The sequence below is a fragment of the Arvicanthis niloticus genome, chromosome 15, assembly GCF_011762505.2.
Source record: "Arvicanthis niloticus isolate mArvNil1 chromosome 15, mArvNil1.pat.X, whole genome shotgun sequence".
In the NCBI taxonomy this organism is placed as follows: Eukaryota; Metazoa; Chordata; class Mammalia; order Rodentia; family Muridae; genus Arvicanthis; species Arvicanthis niloticus.
Window position 1 is genome coordinate 17,770,529 of NC_047672.1, and position 17,223 is coordinate 17,787,751.

Genomic DNA, 17,223 nt, shown 5'->3' on the forward strand with positions numbered 1-17,223 from the left:
AGAAATTAATTATAGCAGGAATAATTAATTCTGAAATAAAATGACTTTTTTTGCATGTCAATATTTTCACAAGTGCTCACACATCTGAAGATCAAACTTAGTGAAAAAAAAAAGACTAGCCAATTTATGTTTGTGTCATGTTTTATTTATTTGAAACGTTGTTCCTGAGGAAGGTATATATATTATAGTAACTTCTTTCTAATTGTTCAGTTGTCAAAATTGTCAGTAACTCATTATACATCCTTGTTTATTTGGTATTCAGTCCACATGTAGTATTCCACAAAAGTAAACAGTTTATGTAAGTATATTGTGTTTATTTTATAGAATAAACAATGGTTTTGTATAGAATGAATATCTGTTTTAAAATTAATTCTGAAAAATGACTGATAGTAAATATTTAGAATATAGAAGAGAAAATATAGCTAACTGAGCTGAATTTTAACAATTCTATAGGAAGGAAATGAGAGTATAGAGTAGAATATGTTGATCTAAAGACAAAAATATCAGTGTTCTGATACACAATGGTACAAACCATAGAATAAAAAAATGTAGACTTACTTAAAACTTCTTTGTTAAAAATTTCAGCAACTTGAAAGTTTCAATAAAGATTATGAACATTTAATATCTCCACATATAACCTTTTACTCCATTAAAAATGAATTCTTCACTAGTTGACTGGGCAGATAATGGATTTAGAATAAAGAACAAGACACTTTGGTGGTGGAAGGGGTTAGTTGTACCAGACTCAGTATTTCTTCTTTTTTAAAAATTTGTTTTAATTTTATGTGTATGAGTGTTTTGCCTACCTATATTTCCATTCATTTTGTGTGTGGTGCCCATGGGAGGCAGAAGAAGCCACCAGATTCCCTGGAACTGAAGTTAACAGATGGATGTAAGCCACTCATGTGGATGCTGGTCATTGAAACCATGTCTTCTGCAAGAGCAGCAAATGCTCTTAACATCTGAGCCATTTCTATAGCCATGGATTCTGTATTTAATGCATTACCTTTTCTCTTTCATTAGACTTTTAGGCAACAAAATGAATGTAATAAACAGGCACACAATGCAAATTACTATAAACAAGGATAAAATTTGTTGGTTCGGGTATTTCAAAAGCTGAGTTTGACATAGGAATAACTTATCAGAGACAAAAAATGACCCCAAAACTGAAATAATTGATCTAAAAAAGAATTGATTTCATTTTTTCCTTTTCTTACCTTCTTTCTCTCTTCTTTTTCCCTTTAGCTACTATTGTGAGTTTTTATTCTCAAATGTGATTTATTCAAGTTAAAGTATTGGAACTAAGCACAAAGCCCCTCAGGTGTGCTATCTCAGGCAGCACTCACTGCTGGCTCCAGCTGAAGTTCTGGAAACACTGGTTGGCTCCTCTGAATTCAATGAGCATCTGAACAATCAATCTTTTTAGAGAAGCCAGATTACCCACATACCTGGCTGCAGGATACATGGCCCCAAATCATGAACTAGAAAGTCCCTTTTGAGAGGAAAAAGTTATTTCATACAAGGAAAATATAGGAAAGACTCAAATACATGGTGAATATATTTATATGACTTTTCATAAAAATATAGAAAAATTTATATTCTCTTCTATCATTAAATAATAGCTTTATTTGGAGTAAACTTAATACTACTGGATTGTAATCATTGTGTTCCTCATCCATTATTTGGACAAGTTGAGTCAATGAAACCACGACTGAGCCATACTTAGGACTAACTCCATAGTATACACTTCTTGGGTGTCCTAGGTTACTGAGGACATATGGGGATGTTGGTTTGTTCTTTCTACTATGCAGGTTCTGGGAAGTAAACTAAAGTCATCAGGCTTGGAAAGAGTATTTTTACCTCCTCGGCCGTCTCATCAGCACTCCAGCCTTTTGAGGCAGGATCTCTTGCTGGATCTGGATCTCACTGTCGAACTGGCTAGGTGGTGAGATACATGTCCCGACCACTCACCATATGTCACCCTGTCTTGAGCACCCAGTCAGTGCTGAGGTTAAAAGTAGATGATCCTGTGCCTGGCTTGTTAATCTAGACTCAGGGCTTTAAGCTCAGGCCCTTACATTTGCATAGCAAGCACTTTATCCACAGAGTTTTCTCTATCCCCCTAAGGAAACTATTCTTACCCTGTTCTACACTAGAAAATTTAATTCACTGGTTCACAAAAGGGCACACTGTAAGCATAATTAAATTCAAACAGGTCTGGTGGCATTATTTAGTTATTAGAAATAGTCAAAAAAAGCTTGCTAACATGGCCGTTTGTTTATATATTTTATGTTTTTTAATGTAGTGATTCACTTGAGTCACCAGAGCTCTAGGGTTTTGTCAACCACTTATGTCCTCAGTAAACCTCTGACTTTTCACTGAGGACTGAGCAGAGAGGGGATGACCTTCAACTTTTAAAAAATTAATAATTGATCACACAGTATACTGCCTAGGTGTTCCGATTCACCTGTGATGCCCTTAGTTCATTGAAATCCTGAAGCTTTAGCCACCAGAATTTACACTATATTTAACTAGTGTCCTTACTCAGTGACTCATTAGTTTTTTATTAGATTTATTTAAGTGTAATGCATACCTATGGGAACTTGTAGCCCAGGTATGAATGTCAGAGGACAACTTGCATCAGTCAGTTCTCTCATGACTTCTTGTGGGTCCCAAGGATCAAAATCAGCTTGTCAGATTTAGCAGTGAATGTCATTACCTACTGAGGCATCTTTCCAGCCACACAGTGGCTTTTAATGACATATTATAAATACACACCAATATTTCATTAATCGGGTAACATTTTCCTTCACTAAATCCCTTGAATTTATGTAGCCATTTCTGGGTTTATTTCTGAGTTTGATGTCCTTCTGTTTCCCTAGGAAATAAAAGATATACCATGACTCTATGCCAATCAGAGAATCCAATTGGCAATGACCAATGTAAAACCAGAAAAAGTTAAAAATATCAAGAGGAGTAAAATTAAGTATTAAGGCACACTCCTGGCTATGGATTTGAAACAAAATTTAGCTATGCAGTATGCAAGTGCCAGGACGTTTCAGCATGAATGATGGGATGGCCATGCAACAGGGCCAGTGGGTCACTAGAGCTACAGGGACACTGCACAGTGGGAGGTTGGACTGTGGCCATAGAATGATATCTGTTGAGTCCTAACTGTATAAGGTGGTATAGTCTAGGGCCCCAAGTACCTGGAGAAATGCTCTATAGCAAAACAAGGCTCTTGTTTCGTTGCTGAACTGGGTAGATGGCAAAGAATAGGAGATGTTAGCCAGTTATGGAAGCTAAGGTATAAAGGAAGGTTAAAGAGAGAAGAAAACTCCCTGAAAGCAGTATCCAGGTGCCACTGGAAGTCACTTGGCTTCAGTGAAGCTTCTGCTAGTTCTACTAAAATTGGAAAAGCCCAAAAGTTGCAAGGACTTGTTAGTGAAATGAGCTTTGTAGGAGACTCCAGGAAGACATGCATGTGCTAACTCCCTCTGGTTTATCTTGTAGCTTGGGCTGACAGTCCTGTGAATAAAAGGATTCTCCCAGACTCTGCTTATTCCCACTGCAGCTCCGTTCGGGACTGCTAGTATGACATTTGACTACCTCAAAACAACCATGCCCCTGGGAACAGCCAAAACCAGAAGGTCTCTGTTTGCCCTTTTAGGAAATGCCTTCCTGATCCCCTTTCTAGGCAGTGGAACTTGGTGTATGTGATAAGTCTTTAGAGTAGCACCAGACCAGCCTTCCAAGTGACTGCACTGTGTCATCAGTCTTCTCAGGGCTGTCTCTGCTTGCCTGCTGCGGGAATGCATGCCTACTGTATGCACTTCTCATCTCCACTTCCATTTTGATCCCAGAAAAGAAAAGAAACATGAGCAAAGCACACTGTGTTCTTCTCTTCATTTCACCTAAAGCCCCAGATTCCTCTTCCAAACAGCTTGCATTTGTTAATTAGAACCATTGGATTAGAAAAAGAAAGAAAGAGAGGCATGAATTTGAGAGGTGGAAAGGAATAGGAGTGTAGATCTGCAAGGAGTTAGGTTGAGAAATTGGGGATAAATATGATTAAAATATCTGTGTATATATATGAAATTCTGAAAGACTTTGCATGAGTGCCTACACACACACACACACACATACACACACACACACACACACACACACAGAGAGAGAGAGAGAGAGAGAGAGAGAGAGAGAGAGAGAGAGAGAGAGAGAGAGAGAGAGAGGCAGACAGACAGACAGACAGACAGAGACAAAGAGATAAAGAGACAGAGAGATAGAAAGAGAGAGAGACTGAGAATGTTTCATCTGACTAGCAAACCAACCACAGCTACAACTGCTGCTCCGTGGCTCTCGATAGCCCCTGCAATGTGTTTTTGAGATCCCTAAAGGTACCTAACTCTGACCTCATGTTCACAAGTTACTACTACCCCAGATATTAGCAATGTTCAAATTAGGGATGTTCTAGTGACAACCTGGCTAGAAAAAAATCAAAGTGTCTGCTCTTTTTCCCTCCCTCCCTCTCTTCCTCCCTCTCTTCCCCCTCTGTCAATCCCTCCCTCCCTTCTTTTTTCTTTCCTCCTTTTTTCTCCCTTCCTTCCGTCCTTCTGCCCTCCCTTTTTCTTCTTTCCTCTATTTGTTCCATCTTCCCACATCTTCCACAGTTTTGTGTTTACCACATTATCAATATAGTGCTGTTATTTCAATGATCACGGAGTGAATACATTGCTTATGGCGGTGTAGGGGAATTTGAGGGCAGGGAGGCGGGAGTGGGTGAGTGGGTGGGAAGAATACACTCATAAAATTAGGGAACAGGGTATGGGAAGGAGGGTTTTAGGGGGGTGGGGAACCAGGAAAGGGAATAACATTTGATCTGTGTGGGGAAAAACCTCGCGCAGGGTTCCACGGTGGTCTGGCAGCGGGTGGGAGAGCCACACCACAGGCCAGCGGAGGGTCCCACATTGACGCAGTGCAGCAGCTGTGACAGCTGAGGTTGGGGTTCCAGAAGTTGGCAATCTGGCAGCGGCAGGCCCAGGCAACACGTGGAGTTTCCCAAAGCTTTTATTGTTCATGGCATGTTGAGTGGGTATAGATGGTATGTGCTTCCCCACCAAAAGCCAGGGCAGCTTGACTTTTATAGGGAAGGGGAAAAGGGGCGGGAATAACTTAATTAGCTACACCCCTGGCCTTTTGATAACTCATTAATATTTAAATCTCTGGAGGTGGAGACTGGTTAATCACGCCCTCTACCTGTGTCCTACGTGATTGATGGGCGCAGGTTAAATGGAGTTACCTCATCCAAGGTCCAACAGATGTGTAAAGAAAATATCCAATAAAAAAAGAAAATTAAAAAAAAAAAAGAAGAAAACAATCCATTTTTTAAAAGGATTTAAATATTGTATCTCTGGGATTCAGCTTTGTCTCTAGTTAGGGTTTTCTAGGAACTGGAGGCAGGTCTGCAGCTGGATCTGTATACTCCTCCACAAAAGCCCTCATGTCTGCTCTCCAGCAAGATCATAATGTCAGTGTCTCCTTCAAAAGTCTCCACTGTTTCTTATAACTTCCTGAGCTCACCATTTCTTCTGTGTAACATTGGTGAAATTCTATTAGAATTCCAAGCTATTCTGTCTGTTACTGTTTTCTACTCCTAGTTACCTGTGTTCCTTTCCATCTACCTCCTTTGAAGCTTTGATTATATAGATCTATTGGCTAGAGTGATGGTATAGTGTGTGTGTGTGTGTGTGTGTGTGTGTATGTGTGTGTGTGTGTGTGTATGGGTACCATAGAATTCTAATCATCATCTACTCAGCAACTATACACAAAAAGTGAATCTGAGATGTAAATTTCAAATATAATCTTGCCTTCATTTATCATAATCGTTCTTCTTGTGAGCACATGCTAGTAGGCTGAGGCTGAGCTTTGGCATACGTGGTTTTATACATCATACATATCAATGTAGCTACCCTCGTTACATGCCATTTGCCTGAAGCATATGCTATCTATTCTGTTGATGAATGGAGGAAAATCTCAGTATGTTGAGCTCACTTGATGATTGTTTATCTGGTTTTTGAGTATGACCATGTACTCCATGGATTAGTTTAAATAATTTTAAATTTGTGTGTGTGTGTGTGTACATGCATATACAATTATTTGCAAAGAACAGAAAAGGGGAGTGTTGGATTCCTTGGAGATGGAGTTTCCAGTGGTTGTGAACTACCCTATGTGGGTGCTGGGATCCAAACTTGGGTCCTCTGGAAGAGCATCAAGTACTTTCTGAGCTATCTGCTCAGCTCCCAGAGATTAATGAATAGCCTAAAGTGAAAAAAAATCTTTTATGTCAACCTATTGTTTAAAGATCAAATTATGCAAAGGAGAAAATCATGTCAGTTTCAGCATGAATTCACAAAGCTTCCCGTATGTGTTCTAGGAGACTAGATATTTGTCATTATCTGTCATTTGGAATCACTTTACTATCAAGGCATTAACATTCTTATGTTTGTGTTTTCCAAGCAGCTTGAAGTTTATTGATTTCCTATATTGCTGGATGATTAATTTTATTCCAGGATCTAGCGAAAATTAATCTAAGTTGTATAGCATATGCCAGCAGCTGGAATCTATAATGCAACCTCCTTTTGTTTGCTAGTTATCTTTGTTGAATAACCACAGAAGAAAATTACCACCATCAAAATCACTGCGTAAAGATCCTGTAGCTCAACACCCTTTGCAATTCTTTCAAAGGAATTTGCTTCCTTCTATAGATCTTTGTAAAGAGGCTGCCAGCATCAGAGCGGGAACCTCATTTTCTTCTGTTATCTCCAAAATCTACAGAAATATTCTCCACAATGTAGAAACATTATAATACTTTGTTAGCAGATACAGATAACCATGAGGTCAACTTGGTTTTTGTCCTGGTTAGTTTTTGTCAACTTTACACAAGCTCCAGTCATTTGAGAAGAGAAAATCATAACTAATAAAATGCTTTCTTAAGACTGGCCTAAAGGTAAGTCTATAAGGGTATTTTCTTCATTATTGATTGACGTGGGAGGGCCCAGCCCAGTGGTGGTGGTGCCACCCTTGGCAGGTGGTCTTGAGTTATATAAGAAAGCAGGTTGAGCAAATCAGGAGGAGTAAAGAAGCCAGTAAGCAGCACTCCTTTGTGGATTTCTCTGTGGCTTCTGCCTGTACCTCTGGGTTCCTGCATTTAGTTTCTGCCCCTAATTTGATGATGGACTGTGATATAAAACTGTAAGCAAAATAAACTTTTACTCCACAAGTCACTTTTGGTCATTGTGTTTTTATTCACAGTGATAGAAATCTTAACTAAAATGGTTTTGTTTCTTCCTATGGACTAAGGGTCTAAGAAACATCATTTAGAATGTTTGGCCCCAAACAGGAAGAACATGAAAATCAGACAAAATTATTTACTAAATTCATTCAAATTTCTGTGCTCTGTGACTCATGGACAGATTATCAATTCTCCCAAGTATATACAGCTTATTTCCAATTATTTATCATATTTGTATAATGTATCTTCTTGTACTATAAATGGCAGACAGAACGTGAGTATGTTAAGGCTAAACAGAAAGATGTTAACATTACTAGCCATGGCAGTTAATCCAATATGATATTTAAAGCAGAAAATCACCTCTAATGTCTTGGATAGTAAAAGTGACTAATCACAATGTCTGAGAGAGACCTTGAAAACTATTAGATCGATGTATAACACCTACGACATGATTTAAGCCCTAGCTTTAGACTATAAAACTCCTAATCAAACAAAACAAAAGTAACAATAAAACAGGAAAGTTCATTTCATTGGTTTCTGAAACAATCTGTCAGTTAGTTGTGATGGTTTGTATATGAGCCACATGGATGTGTTGCAGACACATTTGTATAGGCAGAATGTGACAATAAGAGCAAAAAAGAATTTGCAGCTTCTTTTGATCCATCACCTTCCCCTTGGGAACATAAGAAGATAAGAGAGAGGGAACAGAAGGGAGGGAGGGAGAGAGGGAGAGAGGCAGAGAAGGAAAAGGTGATGGAAGGAAGGAGGGAGAGAGGAGAGAGGAAAGGGGAGAGGAAGAGGGAGGGAGGGAGGGAGGGAGGGAGGGAGGGAGGGAGGGAGAAAGAGAGAGAGAGAGAGAGAGAGAGAGAGAGAGAGAGAGAGAGAGAATACCCACCCAGTAAAGAATCCTTGTAAACTTGTTAATTTGACCCCTCAATGGTAGTTCCTAGCAGAAAAATAATGAATCTGTTCTATGTAGGCCTTTTTGGCTGGCTTTATCTAGTCAGTGTAGATTGTGTATACCAAGAAAATGAGGAATTTATTGGTTTGCAGGATATGGCCCATTAGAAAGTGTTAGGCCATCTATATAATTACCAAGGAATCAAAGGGAGTCATTTCACACCAAAACAGCTCCCTTGTAGAAGTAATGCCCTACATCCATCACTTCTCAACTTCAAACAGTACATCTAAACCAGCCCACATATTTGTGTTACAAAGAAGGACTTGAGGTGTTGGGTAATAATTCAGATGTAGATACATCTTTATTGTTACTGGCATCTTTCAAATTATTACTGAGTTAATAACCGGTAAGATCTCTGATTCCTGGGAGTCTGTTTGCCATTCTGCTTCTTTATATTTAATCTTAGATCTAAAAATAACTTTAAATGACTACAAGACATTTTTATAGGCAACAGATGGATTTGGCTGAAAGTAAGTAAGTGTATGAGTGTCTTATCCATCTATCTATCTATCTATCTATCTATCTATCTATCTATCTATCTATCTATCTGTGTAATATATTCATGGAGTGCCAACAGAGGCCAGTAGAAGGTGTCAGATACCCTGAAACTGTAATTACATAAGGTTGTTAGCTGCCATGTGGTTGTTAGGATTCAAAGCTGCAAGATCCTCTGCAAAAGCACCAAGTATTAAGTACAAAATCAAAAGCCATCTTTCCAGCCCAGCATTGAAAATAAATTTAATATTTTCTTCATAATGGTAGTCTGTAATTATTATAAAAAGCCATAATTCCCTTGTTTTATTTAAACTGTCTAAATTTTCATAGTGAAGTTATACTTAAAGGAACTGTCTTGTGACATTCAGAATCCTTTGTGGAGTCTAGGACAAGCAGGCTGTAGGAACTGGGGGGATTTAAAATGGATTACTATATTTACACTAAGTATAATTTCTTTTACAAAAGTAATTTTATGTCCATTTAGGGACAACCAAGATGTAATCACAGGGCTCAAGTATAATCACCTGATGAAAAGGTTTGCATTTGGGAGAGTAGACTGTCCTAACGAACAGCAAGTGATTATAAAAGTAAAAAGAAAATAATAATAACTTCTTAATTTTCTTCATAGCTTTGTGAATATTTTAATATATAGGAAACTATGCATGAGGCAATACAAAATAGTTTATGCCTTTGAAGAGTTGAATTCTTTGGAAACTGAGAGTTTTTTCAGAAAGAATCTCAGGGTGGAAATAACACTTCCCTTCACAGCAACCATAAGCACATGCCCATAGCCAGGAGCAATGAAGTCCTCAGATGAGGATAAATCTCAGCCATAAGGCTTTTGCCTAGTATGGGTGAGTCTCACAGTTAGATCTCCAGTACTTCCAAACAAGTTTTAAAGATGTGGAAACAAATTATTACATTAATTTGTGAAACTCAGTTTTAGAGGTCCTTGCTACACCTCTTTCCCTACCTCAAGTATATAATAAATGCAGGAACCCCAGTTAGGATCAGGGCCAGAGATGCTGGTGGTAGCTTTTAGGAGAGCTGCTATTTGGGTCTCGTGGTCTTCTCTGAGCACATAGAAGAGAGTAATGCTAGTGATTATCTTGTGAGAGATACATTTTCAGTGAGAGAAGTAAAGTAGCTATCAGATGTCATAATTTTCCAGGAGAGAGGCTTTCAGCAGACGTTTGCAGATTTGCATCTTGTCATCACATCTGTATCTTAACTTTTGTACCAGCTCTGTCCTCAGATTGCCAATTCTTACAGTAGAGGTTTGCAAAGACTATGTAGAAGAATTATCTTCTTGTATATGCTTAATTAATTTTTCAATTTTACACTGTCAAATTCTAAGAGACTGTAAAATAAGCCCATATAAAGTTTCTGTTTTTTTTTTTAAGTTAATGGTAATGTTTCTCTTTTCTACTTATTTTAAGTTAATATGTTTTAGGTTCATTTTGTAATGTCTTTTAAAATTTTTTAATAGATTTCTTTCATACTATATATTATGGTTTTCCCTCTCCCAAATCCTCCCGGATCCTCCCCATTTCCCTCACTCCCAAATTTATACTCTTTCTCTGGGTGTCTGTGTGTTTGTATGTCTGTGTGTCTGTCTCTGATTGTTATTTATACTGACATCTTAATGTCATATAATCTTAATAATTATAATCTTAATAATTAATCTTAACTAATTAATAATAATATAAAATAAACAAACCTTCTTATAAAGTGCTAAATATGCTCTTCAAGACTAGGTAGCTAACAAAAAAATGACCATATCACACCAGTACAACTTGCTTGCATGTGTTTCTTAAAAGAATAATTACATCTACTACATTGTAATAAGCTAGCCTTTGATTTTTAAAGTATTTATGTGCTTAAACTCAGCCTTTGATCAATTGTCTGCAGTTTTTAAAACCCAGGTTTAGAGTTTTCTTTCTAAATCTCTAAGAAATAAATTGTAAGATATATCTGTAAACACAAGAGCCAATTAAAAGAAAAGATATGAGTATATAATTTAAAGTTTATTACATCACAAGAAAAATGAAATAAGGAGGCATTGCTGCAGTGTGCTAATACATTGTTTGCTTTCCATTCTGTAGAATGAAGGAATGTAACAATTGTGGTAAAGTTCAAACCTCTAAATCTATACATGAGTTCTGGTAGGCAGACCACACATCACACAAGACTTGGGAGACAGGATGGATCTTCCAAGGAGACTGCTCTGTCTCTGAAGTTAAACTATTTGTTATCAGACCATGACTTTCTCTTTAGGAAATTGTTTCTCTGATTACTTTAAAGAACGATCTAATTCCAAAATAATCAGTATTTTAAATAAAGACAAATAAGGAGAAAAGAAGAAAGTAGAAAAATAGAGCCACATTATAAGAAAAGTCATGCATGCAAGAAGGCTTGGTGTGCAAAGAGATGCTTGGACAGAGGCTTGGTGATCAGCTGCCTCAATGCTAGTATCTTAACTATAAATTATCTGTCAGTTTGCAGGGCTAGGTGGGCTTGGACATCTCTTTTCTTATATACATTCAAAGAATTGAGGTGGCATCATTCTACCAGTTCAAAGCTCGTACATTCTACAGTTATTCAACCAAAAGTTTAACAACTGTTTGTGTCACAACTATTTGGCCACTTAGATAATCACCTTCCTTCATGTCTAACATAGATTCTCATGTATATCTGGTATGCTTATGACTGTGGCTAATTCTAGCAGACTCACTAAAGTGTTAATAGCTGAGAGGCACAAAATTCACTCTACAGTATCATTTACTTTCTTAGGTGGAAGTAGATATATTAAGGGACTTGCCTGGAGAGCCAGTTGGAAGGGCATTGCCAAGCTGAGTTGCACAAGCAGAATTCCTGATGGGAGAGGACAATGTCTAGGAACACTGTGGCCCAAAAATCATATGCATAAACGAAAACTCTCTTTAGGACGTGAGGCCACGTGGCAACACCTGACCATCTTCAAAGACTGGGGAATCCTGTTCTTAAGAATTTTTTCCTTCCTCTTTTTAGAATGCCTCTCACAACACTTTGCCCAATGGAGAAGGTACTGAGAGCATATGATCTTGTGAGTTCATGAGAAAGGAAAAGAAGAGAGATGAAGGGAGGCAGGAGGAGAGGGATATGAACATAGATACACAGATTAAAGTGACATGTTCAGCTTTCATTAGTTGAGGATCTGAATTCTAGCACCATCACTGACATCCTTTCTTAGGGAAATTCTTGACTTATTTGAAGTTCAACTTGATTATTAGTAAAATAAGGGAGAAACAGGTAATAAATGGCTGTATAGTAGAATGAAATCAAAGAATTAAACACCTCGTGGTTATACAATTTGGAATTTAATTGGTAGCTGATCAATACGTTTGGGTAATTTACTCCTTTCCTTTAGAGTTGTGGGATGTTCCTTCAGGCCTTCCTGTAACTCCTCCACTGGGGTCCCTGTGCTCAGTCTGCTGGTTGGCTGGTGTGTGGGTTGAAGAACACCCTCATAGAAGCAGCGGGGAGGAGGAATGGGATGGGGGTTTGCGGAGGGGAAACTGGGAAGGGAGATAACATTTGAAATGTAAAAAACTAAAATAAAAATGACAAAAAATAGAGTTACAGCATGGCTGGTCTAGCCATATATTTGACTATTTATAGCACAATACCTTAAAGATAATTTAAAAAAGAGGAGAAACTATTGAATAATAACTGTACAGAACTGAAAAAAATTTTTCTATTGAAAAATAACTGTACAGACTGAAATACCAAATATGATAAAATAAAACCAGTTCATATGTATTGCTTATCTAAAAAGTTATGCTTTTTAAAATTAGTATGGGTCAAATTTGAAAATAAAAGTTATTTGGGGGAATATAAGATTATATTTCAAACCACAAAAGAAATATTTTCATTGACTTTGTTTTGTATAACTGTACAGGCTGTTGAGAAAATGAAATTAGAGTGAGATCTCAAAAAACGCAAATTATTTATAATTTAAAAATAAATTTTTACCTTATAGGTTCTTTTTATATATATTATGGCCCCCAGTTTTTTGTTTTGTTTTATGGGTTTCATTGGGTCCAACGTGTGTGTTTCTGTATCTATATGAATTTGTATTTTCTTTCAGTATTTGTCTTGTTTGGTTATTTTTGTTCCATTTCAATTTGTTTGTTTATATTTTGTCTTATTATTCTTTAGATGCCAGTTGTTTTCTAAGGACAGACAGAAGGGTTTGGGTCTAGGTGGAAGAGGAAATTGAGGAGTAATTGGGAAACGTAGAGGAAGAGGAAATCATAATCAGAATATATCGTATAAAAATATTTTTTAATTAAAGAAAAATAAATAAATCATATTTGAAGAGCTGTAAGAAAAACATTGTATGTATGTATCTCTGGGTTCCATGAAACGACGTATTTCCATTAACAATGTAAATATGACTGCCACTAAAACTGAGAATGTGAGTTTAGTCACTGGGGCACATGTGGAAGCTGCTATTTCCAAGAAAAGGACAGATGTACCACTCATTTGAGTATCTACAGTCTGGAATATGATTGCTTTTAAGACAATGAGGCATGGAGAGGGGGCTTGGTTGGTAAGGTGCTTACTGTATAAGCATTAAGACTATTAAGACTGGAGTTTGGTCCCCTAGCACACACTTATAAAGCTAGGCCTGTCAGTGAACATTTGTAATCACAACAGTGGGGAGGCAGAGATACAAAGATCCCTAAGGCTTGCTAGGCAGCCATATAACTGAATTGGTAATCTCCAGGTTTGATAAGATACATTATCTTAAAAACATGGTAGAAGGCAGCAAGGTGGCCTGACAGGTTATGATGCCTGTTGCCAAATATGAGGAAAACATACATATGTGCATGAATGTTCTCACATGCACAAACTCTAAACAAAGTTATACGTTTTAAAGCAAAGGTAGCAATTGAGGAAGACACCCAACTTCAGGCATTACATGTACACACACATGAGCATGGATACTTCCCAATATGAGTCTGTGCATATGTGGATACACACACACACACGCATGCACACACACACACACACACACACACACACACACACACACCCTTGCTCTTGGAATCACATTTTAGAATCTATTTCCAATGATGTTTTATTCACTCAGTGCTCTGCCCTGAGACCAGGATTAACTCTGGTATTGTGGCAAACACCGACAACCTATATCATTACTAGAAAGAGTATAGTAACTGCACAGTGACAGATGACTTTCCATGTGACTTTAGTCCAGGTACACAGCTAGGTTCTTTGGTATTAACTATCACATTGCTATTAAATCATGAGAGTATCAAATAGGAGTCTGTTAAGTCTGTCAATCCCTTAGTGAAAGTCTCTTAGTGAAAAAATTATTTTAGCAACAGGAAAACTGACATCTACACTCTGAAAATGTATTTGTTTTTTTGACAGAGATTTTTCCAATGATTTCTCTATTTTTAGAGAGGCTAAGCTCTATGCTTTAAGGTTATTAGTAAGCATACCTGTATCTAAAAACTATATTTCAAAACAAAACAAAACAAAAAACTTGATCCAGATAGCAATCATATTTGGAGATTGGATTTTGCTTCTGACTGTCATTTTGGTAAAATTAAGATTATACTGAGAGATAAGACACTTGCAGAGTCTGTGTTTATTTAGCAGGTCCCCAAACACAAAACGTAAGAGGCAGGACATGGCACTGAAATACCTGCAATTCCTCCCTCAAGAGCAGGCATCATAAACTCAACCACACCCACTCTCTTGCCTCCCTTTCAATGCTCATATAGACTACAGTCCTGCCAGTCCCACTATCTGGATCGAAGTTTCCAGAGAGAGAGAGAGAGAGAGAGATGACAATATGAGGTCTCTTCTTGGTGGAGTGTGGATGGAAAAGATTGAAGAGCCAGATATCAGGGAAGAATGCTAAGAAAAATCTGCATCTGGATGTGCTAAGGCATTTGCACTCATGTGCTCGCAATAGCTGTAGATACCTGCTCAAGACCTGCACAGGATCGTGCCATTAAATACTATAACATGGATGCCTGGATGATAGGGTGGGGCATCATGGGAACCCACTTCTGGTTTAGAAGTTAATGGTTGCTTTGGGAAGGAGAATATTCTTTAGATATGTGACTTCTAATTTTGTCCTGGATCCAGTGAATGGCTCCATACCCATGCACACACTGGCAAGCACTAGATTGATTCAGATGATTATAAAGAAACTAAAAAGGAAACAAATATAAAATTTCTGTCGGAACATGAAAGATATATGCATTTTGGAAAAAGTTGGATGGAGAAGTGAGGGTTGGATATGATCAAATACAGTGTATACATGTATAAATTTCTTAAAGAAGAGGTAAACAAATGAAATAAATAAAATAAATTTATTTTAGAGGTAAAACCCAAAGTCCTCAATTTATCCCCTTATATTTTATTTTTCCTCAACCTCGTGGTTGTGAACACCAGCAGTGTTAACTGAAATGGTTGTTTACAGTGCCCATAGTCAATACTTCAGGCTACAAGAAATGTGTCTAAGTTCTTGCTGTTTTCTGCTGAGTGGGGACTGAGAAGGGGGTTTCAAATGGAAAGATATGCTGAGGAAATTGTGGTACAGAACTTGTAGTGTCTAACCAATGTCTGGTTTAACTTGAGGCCCATCCCACAATAGGAAGCCCATGCCCTATACTGCTTGGATGGCCAGGAACCAGAGACTAGATAGTCCAGAGACCTGGAGTTAAACCAAACACAACTGGAAAAAAAATCATTGAAATGATGTCTAATGATATTTTGCTATGCTATACTCATAAATTAGTGTCTTATCCAGTCATTATCAGTAAGGCTTCCTCTGGCAGCAGATGAGAATGGGTGCAGAGACCCAGAACCAGACATTATACAAAGAGAGTCCTAATTGGAGATCTCCATTGGCTCCCTTCCCATATAGTTCAGGGATCTCTGAGGAAGAAGGGGAGGAAAGATTGTAGGAGTCAGAAGGGATGAAGGATACCAGGAACATTTGGCCACTGAATCAACATAGTAGGGCTCATATGGGTTCCCAGACTGTAGGGGCAAGCATGGGGCCTGCAAGAGTCTGTACCAGGTTCCATGTGTGTATGTTGCAGGTGTTAACTTGGTGGTTTTGTGCGACTCCTAACAGTGGAAGCACATGTCTCTCTGACTCTATTGCCTGCTTTGGGGATTCTTTCCCTCTTTTTGGAGGAAACTTTTGCCAAAGTTTAAAGTTACAAAGCATTTCATGACGGGACCCACAGAATCCCAAACCACTTGTGGGGCCTTTCTAAATATAGAAACCCATAAAATTTTGAAGGCTAAAGGCCAATGAATTGGACCTGATTCTATATTTATAATACCATTGCTCACTATTAAATTAACACTGGTGATATTTTAAAAGCAAAATCAAAAGAAAACAACAAGTTCAAAATGTGACATACCACCAAGGAATATGTCTTTCTGTATTTTTGTTTTTCAAATCTGCCTCAGGTCAGGCTTGCCAAGATAGACATTGTCAGCTCACTAAACAGAAGCCTTTCTGACAATCGTCATTACTCAGAGAAATTTAAGCTGTCACCACCGAAGCTATCAGGGTTAATGTTTCTGCTTCAGGTCACAGCTCCCAGGGATTTCTCTATTTTCCATCCTGTATTTCCTATACAGGTATGCACTCAAAAATTCAATGTCTTCTATGTCCTGTGAAGATGCATGTGAATACCAATAAATGAATAGACTTTGGTGGACATTAGTCTATTGCTGCCTATTATCCATCTTTGTGTATCACAAATGCTGTTTTGGCTTTACTTAAAACTTGTATTTTGAAAACTTAAATCATACTCAAAGCTGAAAGTATAGTCTCCATGAATTCATTGCTAAACTTCAACATCCATTTTCTCTCTTTTTTTTTTGCATTCTTTTTTTCTCTGTGTTCTCCCTGGTTTCCTCATTTTAGGATGGACTACTTTCTACAAAATTTCAAATATCAAGTTATTTACCCATACCTATTTCAACGAGCATTTAAAAATAAAACCCGTAACAGAATACAAAGCATCATTGCCTCTACTGAAACTAGTAATAAATAATTCTTTATTATCAATTTATACTTAATTCATACTTGGGTTTCTAAAAATCTATTTCTGTGGTTTGCTTGAACCAGTATCCAAAAACAGTTTGTACATTGTATTCAGGTAGTATATGTTACTTGTTTGTTTTACATAGTAAAAATGTCCTATGTTTTCTTCGTAAGTTTTTCCTTTTAATTACATTGACATGTTGAATAAATAATACAATTGTCCTCTAAAGTTTATCATAACTTTCACTATATCTACTGTGCCTTTTAACTTAGCTGGGTCTCCCATTCTCAGTGTGTCTTATCAATTTGATTTTGGATATATTTGATTACAGCTCTTTTTTTTTTATGATCTCAGGACTAGTACTATGAGCATTATGGGGTGTAACATCA

The 17,223-nt window shown here is 37.5% G+C and overlaps 1 protein-coding gene across 1 annotated transcript in view; it reads right to left on the bottom strand.

The window, feature by feature from the left end:
* The window catches only part of Cntnap2 (contactin associated protein 2), a 1,965,545-nt gene that overhangs the window by 581,309 nt on the left and 1,367,013 nt on the right, over window positions 1-17,223 (bottom strand). The gene's annotated exons all lie outside the window — the stretch shown is intronic.